Source organism: Maylandia zebra, linkage group LG9 (assembly GCF_041146795.1).
Source record: "Maylandia zebra isolate NMK-2024a linkage group LG9, Mzebra_GT3a, whole genome shotgun sequence".
In the NCBI taxonomy this organism is placed as follows: domain Eukaryota; kingdom Metazoa; phylum Chordata; class Actinopteri; order Cichliformes; family Cichlidae; genus Maylandia; species Maylandia zebra.
Window position 1 is genome coordinate 24,429,356 of NC_135175.1, and position 8,219 is coordinate 24,437,574.

Below are 8,219 nucleotides of genomic sequence, written 5' to 3' on the forward strand. Positions count from 1 at the left end.
ACAGTTGCAACATCTTCCTCTGTATAATCTGTGTATCTCTGAGCTGGAACATCATTAAAATGGCAGTAAAATACGAGACAGTTGTACTGTTGTGTAGCTGGTTAGAAAAAACCAGAGGTGCATGACTGGCTGAAGTGCCACAAATAAAGTTGTGCATGCCGTAACATGTGACGTCAAACTCGGATGTGCACGATGTTAGCAGCTCGGGGTAACAAATATGTTGGTAGAGGTGACAGGCAGAGTAAGTCCTTTCTTAGGTGATAAAGCAAATAAATTAGGGTGGATGATTCCACAGGAAACAGGTGAATGTGTTTCGAAGGTGGTGATGTTTCAAAGGGAGCATGGAGCAGGCAACTAGAAGAGGCAAAGAGAGACTCCATTAATACGGGCGGAAGATTGCAAGCAACAGATAACAGAAGTAGCCTAATGGTCACCACAATGGCACAAAAATATGGCAGACAACTGTTGCAACTTCCAGGCTTAATATATATTATACTCAATTATCACATGTAGAGCAGATGCTGGAAGAACAGCGTGGCGCCAAAAAGCAACATTTGGTATTTTTGGAACAACCTGCATGTGCAAAAAAAATCCAGGTTCAATTATTATTGCAAGAAATATAAAATCATCGTTCTGTATTTCTACTGATCTGACCTGGGTAATATACTAGGAAGGAAATGATGCTGCATTGTTTGATGAAAATGATCAACCTACAGAGAGCCAAATTCAAAGAGACCTTGAAAATCAAAGTGATCAAACGATGCAGGAGGCTAGTCCACTTTGCCTAAATTTCATTGAAGTGACTCAAAATATTACTCAGTAGTTTGTATTGCTACCATGTGCTGATATTTATGCCTGATAACGTCTTACTCTGATTGAGATGACGGGTCTCGTCCTCCCAGATATGGACCAGAGCATCAATGTGCTCCTGGATAGTCTGAGGTGCAACCTGGCAAACCAGAAAGATGATGTCCCAGCTTGTGCTCTATTGGGTTTAGCAAGCATGGGGACCAATGGTATCAATTCTTTCACCCTTCAGGAACTACCTGCATGCACAAGGAGGAACCCAGGGCCCACCTCACCAGCATAGGGTCTGACATTGGGTCTAAGGTGTCATTGCCTAGCGTGTAGAGGCCTGTGTGTCCCTCCATGTATGTGCCTCCCCATCGCTGACTTACCACCAAACTGGTCTTGCTGAATGATGTTGCAGGCAGCACAATGTTCTCCACAGAGACTCCGGGGGCTTTCGCGTCTGCCACATGTGCTCAGGGTGAACCTGCTCTCATCTGTGAAAAGAATATTGCAGGTAATGGACCTGCCAATTCTGGTATTCTATGGCAAATGCCAGTCGGCTCCATGGTGCTGGGCATCAAGCACGGTGCCAAACAGAGGATGTTGAAACTCTAGTTGGCCACACATATGGAGTCATCGTTGTTGGGGTTACTGATTGCTTGGTCAGAGATATTCACACCAGTGCCCTGCTGGAGGATATTTTATAGCAATAGCAGTGCTCATCCTGTTCTTTCTTGCACAAAGGAGCAGATACCAGTCCTGCTCATGGGTTAAGGACCTTCTACTGCCCTGTCCAGCTCGCCTAAAATAACAGCTTGTCTCCATGCTACTGAGACAGAAAACCTTCTGGCAATGGCACGTATTCATGTGATTACCTCTGCAACAACTGTGAGGTTCAGGTATCACCTCATGATATCAGTAGTGACTCTGACCCAATCCAAATACATTATACAATACATTACATAATTTCCTTAGGGATTAATAAAGTATTCAGATTCTGATTCTGAAATACAAAACTAGTGAGAAAGCAGTCAGAAAAGATGAGAAGGGACCTCCGCCTGTAAAACCATTCCTTTGGGGGAAGGGGTAATTTTCGTTGCAACACTATAAATATGATAATGGTATCTTCAATAGTATTTGGCCCCAAAGAAACCACACACACTCCTTTTTGATTCTATTCTATCTATTTAAATTCTTTGTATTATATTCCTCTGTTCAGCACTTTGGGCAACACTTGATGTCTTTTAAATGTGCTATATAAATAAAGATGACTTGACTTGATTCATAAAGATTGCGTGGGTGATCGATGTGGCTAACACTTAGAAGAAAGAGAAAAAAATTGTAGGCAATACAGAAAAAAGAAAATCTATTTTTGTGTGAATGATAATGTGTAAGTTAATTGGCCCAGCTTCATTATCAATCTCCCACACAAGCAAATATGTGATCATAACAAATAATCCCCCTGAAGCTGCTTCGTATTGCAGATGTTTGCATGATTCACTTTGAGGTGTGGAGCCAGAGGGGCTCACTGTTTTTGATCTATGACTCAGGGGAACAGCTGATCATCTTCAGAAATGCTGAATGTGCACTGTGAGTGAGCGGGACATTTACAATCAATGGCCGGGGGATTGGAAGGCACGCTGGCGGTCCTCTACATCAAGGTAAGAGAGAAAAAGATGGGGGCAAAGTTGGAAAATTTAGGTGATGATGAAGTGAAAATGTTGGACAAAGAGGCAAAAGTGATGGAAGATTTCGACAGAAGCTAAAATGATGAGATGGGTGAGGACTTTTACTCAGTAAATCCTTATGTACAGTGTAATAACTTAGTATAATCCATAATAACTTCACTTAAATGAGACAGTTGCTATTTAACCACAAAACACTGTAAATACGATCAACTCTAATGTTTTTAGATTTAAGCCTGTCATCACAGAAAATGCATCTTTGCATTAAATGATGAAAAGCATCATGTTTGTGTAATTCAGCATAACTGCAGATTGAAAAAACTGATGCAAAGAAGTGATGATGCTGATTTCAAAAGCTTCTGCAGATTGATACACTCTCCCATCGGGCTTGTACTTGAAATCTGCTTTCCATATATAAATCTTAACATACTAGAAATGAAAATGGACATAGAAATACAAAATAAAAGCAAAATGACAAATAAAGAAAACAAATCAATTAAGCAGCTCCTGAGAAACTGAACCAGCAGGTGTTTCAACTGATTAGATCCCAGAAAAATAAATGAAGTACAAAAAAAGACAAACATATTCTGAAAGAAATACACAACTTTTTATCCAAATACAACTTTCTGCATAAATACAGTGAGCATAAATGAAAGCTAAAGTTTGTCTGATAATCTTCTCATGTATTATTTTTTTCTTTCCCAGAAACTGTGAAAACTGTTTGCTGTTATTTTAACTGCAGTTCTGTCCTCTAATCATCTGTGACTTTCAGTAGGGTTGCAGTCATAGCTGGACATCTCTTTAGGAGCCAGCTTATTTTGTGCTGCCCACATGTTCTGTGTCACTTCATGACATCTTTGTCATTTTTGTGTAAAATTATAAAATAATGATAAAAGCAAAAAAATATATATCAAGGCAAAAGAATTCTGAAAATTGCCCTCCACCCATTTCCCCCAGCTATATAGTCCTTTTTTAGCCTCTATTGTTGAATTTCTTTTATATGTGGTAGTTTCCATCATTCTCTTAGAAATCTGCATAGCTCCTGACTATGTGGTGAAATTTGAAATTTTCCCCATTGAGCGTAATAACAGCCTTTCCTGCTTTCTTCACAGCCACTGGATAAAAGCCAAACTTTAGAAAAGTGCCTGACCAGCAGGGCCGACTTTTCAATACTTGAGCCATTTATAATGCAGGACATTGTCTCAGTATGTGGCAGTCCCAAAGAGTAGGACACCTGGTCCCCCGAAGGCTATTCTTTCATCACCATAACTGAGTTTTGTCCAAATCCATGAAATTCAACTTTTGATGTAGCTCCTGGTTCCTAAGCAGTCTTCAGCCATGTTTAGCCTATGAACACCTGCTTTAAGGCTTATGGATATTGAGGTTTCTCATGTGTTGTCCACCACATTGGACTTGATACATCCACCCAGTACCTTGTTGGGAATTAACATGTTTTCTCTGACTGGTTGGCAGAGGTTTCTGGAGTTTTTTGGTTCTTTTTGGGTAAAATCAGAGTCACAGAAGGCGCTGCACCAAAAACCTCCCATAGTGTTTACTTTTCTAGTAGATTGGAATTGGATGCACAATTCAAAAAAGCATAAATGTAAACTGGAAATGGACAAGCACTGCAGTGAGCATGTTTCAAAGGGCACAACCTTTACTTTGAAGGTGGATGGCCTCCAGTTTTCTGGCTTGTGTTGTTATTTTCACAGTTTCACTAAAGTTTGGAGAGTCGCACCTGCCATCAGTTTCCATCAACCACAACAGGTCACATGGGGGATCTTTGCATCCATTGTTTTTCCACTTACCAACGATGATCATTATTAGAGGCAAAAGGAAAGATTTTCCAGGGTGTGCTAATTGGCTATTGACTTCTCAGTCTTACATCATTAGCCAATGAGAGCACAGTATCACAGTCGGATCCACTTCTTATTTTTCACATCCAGTTTGAAAGCAGGAAAAGATAAAGAACAAAAGATAAGAGAAAATTAAAAAAACAAAACAAAACAAAACAGAGGCATCGCCCCCTGCTGGCCATTAGTAAGAAATATACAAAAAGGGCACTGCTATTTTGCCTTAGCTTTTCTGAGTCAATGGAAACATTTGTTTTTACATACAGTGTATGCAACAAACACGTGAAATGAACCACTTACACGTAGGTACAGAGGTACAGAGGTGCTTCAAACTCTATATTCAACATAGAATTTTTTAAAATGCCAGTAAAATGTATATTTTCTCACATCTGCAACAGAATCAGCAGTTTTGCACGTTTCTTTCATTAATTTTGATCAAATTTAGCTCTTATTTATGATTAATTCCAAACTGTTAGTCATGAACATCCACCACAGACAGTGTCTTAGATTATTCAGATAAAGGTCTCCTGAATCCTCTCATTTATCTCTCCTATCTTCGCATCGAGATGAGCAACACTGACCTGATACCAAGATAATACGCTTCTGTATATAAAACAATCAGACTGGAGACAGATCACAAACCTACTGGAGCCTGATATTACATAAAGAAAACAGCCACGCTCTGTAGAAATTCGACTGTCTCACGGCATCAGAAGTCATCCGTCTACTGATTTGCCCTCCGGCCTTAAAACATGCTTGGCATCAGTGGGTTGTACAGAGGCTCCCTACTGTGTGTTTTATACACACACACACACAGAGGCAGGCACGTAGTATAGGTCCACACAACCTTGACACATACTTTTAGATATGAGGCAAATCTATTCTGCAACCAGTACACAGTGAGAGCTCTCCTAACCGCCTCTGCATGTCAGCTGTGGTACTCTGGCGCTTCTCCTCACGATCCTCCACTAACCGTCACCTAGGGAACCTCTAGCTTTGTGATGGATGCCTACGACTTAATGAGAAGTGAAAGCCGTCAATAGACACGATTGATACATGTCTCAGCATCATCACTTTACTGGCAGATTTGTACCCAATTATATATGCACACATCTTTCAGAAGACATCTTGAATTCTGTGAAAAATTGCAGTTTCTGACTATTTGAGGACAATTGAGACTTTCTTTTCTCCTTCTTTTCCGTTTCAATTACTGGGCCAGTAATTTATTTTATTTTTTACGATAACAATTAACATCCTGCAGGCGGTGTGGCTGAACGTGCACCAGGCAGCACATGCATCACAGGCAGTTTGATGTATTAAGTCGTCTGCTAACGATCAGAAACATTAAAAAAACGAGTAAATTACTACAACTGACCTTAAAATGAAATGTATATAGGAAACATTTTCACATACTTGACATGTGAATATGAATAAATCAAATGTCTGACTTTTTTGGCATTTCCCTCATAAAAATTTTACAAACCACCATTTGCAAATATTTAATTTTGGGACATATATTAATAGGACATTTTCTGTTCCTCATATGACACATTCATTATCGTTCCTGTAATAGTTGTAACTTTCTGCATATTTTTTGTTTTAACAGCTGGGTGTCACTAGCACACTCAGTGCTGGGTTTAATAGCACTATTAGCTGTATCCAGTGGTGCAGTTGGGGTTGTGACCATGTTTTAGGATAGCTTTGAATGAAATGTAGCTGCAAGCAATTGTATTTTATCCTCAACAATTCATAAATGATGATTTGTGGCATCAATATGAGACTGTGAACAACACCCACTCACAGGAGAGCAACAATTTAACATAATATTAATGTAATAAATGCTCCCTTTTTTCTTAAGTGGTAATGTCTTTTAAAAATTAATGCATGAAAAAAAGAATCACAGCTGTGCTTTTGGAGATACAGTCATGCTAACATTTGGCATCAGGTGTGCATGTGTTCTACATTTGAGCTTAGGGAATTGTGCAGGTGATGGCATATTTCGAACAGATGGCTAAAATAAAGTGAAAGCACCCTTTGTCTCTAATCTGTGAAGATACATTTGAGAAAATATTAAATGTATTGCTTTATAATGATAGTGAATAAACTGGAAGCATGATCATGACTAGCCATTTTCCCTTCATAGACATAAATACTAGGGGTGCAACGATACACAAAATTCACGGTTCGGTTCGATACTTTGGTGTCACAGTTCGATATTTTTCGATACAAAAAAAATGTTCATGCCTTTTTAATTTGTCATTTATTAAAATTATAAATATATATTTTAACTCAAAAGTACAGTTTTTAAATTTAATGTTGCTGAAACAAAAGTAATATATCTCAGGGGTCTCAAAATCCCTGGTAGCCCTTCGGGCAGGGACTCTTCAGTTTTTGGTAGCCCAAAATAAATGTAAGTAGCCCGAATAAAAAAGAGAGCAATTTTTTGATTGATGTTTTGTTTCCTTTACAGTATTATACATTAAAGTATAATTACATTAAATTACAACATTGTATAAAAATTACAATCATCAACTCAAATACTTGGTTCTAATTGAACAGAAATTTCTATGAACTTGTAAGAACTGTGTAGGACATGAATCAGTCTGTGTCAGATCCTGAATTTGAAATTTCCGCTGAAGTCACGGGTAAGAGACAAGTGGAACCAAGATCTAGGCCATTTGCTTTTTGAAGTTTGCAAAGTCTGCTAAATTTTGCCAGTGGTAGTTCACTCTTTGCAACATAGTACGCTGTTCTAAACAGATTTTTCAGGTTTATTTTTAGTATGTTATTTGCAATTGGTGTTTGTTCTGGGAAAGATATTGCAGACTGAGCAATAATGCATTTCTTGCATTTCTCATGGGTTCTAATGGGGCCTTTCTTAAAATGACTGGTCCCAGTAACAAAGGCGCTTGTCGACTCAGAAATCGAGAGAAAACCAACAACACACCCGGCAGAACATCATGTTATTTACACGGGTGCACATAAGTGGTCCGCATGTGCGCATTCGCTGTCAAAATAAAAGACGCGCACCAGATAAGAAGTTGCAACGCGCGTTTGCGTCCATATAAAAAGCACTGTTTTTGTCTGCTAGAGTGGGATTTTCACGGCACATTCCGCACCACATCTCTGTGCGTTCATCATTTGTTTGAAGCCAGCTCACCTCCTGCAACCACTTTTCCGAGAATACGTGCTTCTTTTGTGGTTCGGACTCCTTCTGACAATTGTTTGGAGGTGGAGGAACACCAAAGTAATTGCTTAAAGGAGCTTCTTCGACATCTTTAAGAGTTTTAAACAAATGTCTGTCCTCCTCCAGAAAATCTTATGTATGCAAACACGCGTAGCAACTTCATATCTTGTGCGTGTTTTTTTTTTTTTTTTGACAGCGAATGCGCACCTGCGGACCACTTATGTGCAGCCCCGGTTATATAGCTCGTCATATTGCAGCCACAGAAATTATTTTGTCCATGGAACCATAAAGCTGCACTTTCTTTTTGCCTTATAGTCTGATTTGTCATAACTTTTCCGTTTTGTGGTAAGCTTTTCTTTGGCTGTTACTTCTTCACCCTGACCTGTCTTATTTGGCTCAGCAGAACTAAAATATATATCCTGCTGCTTTTACACGCACACACACATAACGGTCAGCGATTCTCTGCGCGATCAACCTCTCACATGTTTAAGCTTGCTGCAGGAGATTTCACTTGTCATGAAATCTCCTGTATAATTAATATATATATATATATATATATTTATTATATATATATACACATATATACATACACACAGAAAGGAACACAGAAAGGAATTGGCAAGAATACCAGAGGCGCAAAACACCAGCTACAATCAGCCGAGACTGCAAGACCAGACTGACCAACCTGTGCACTGCCTGGAT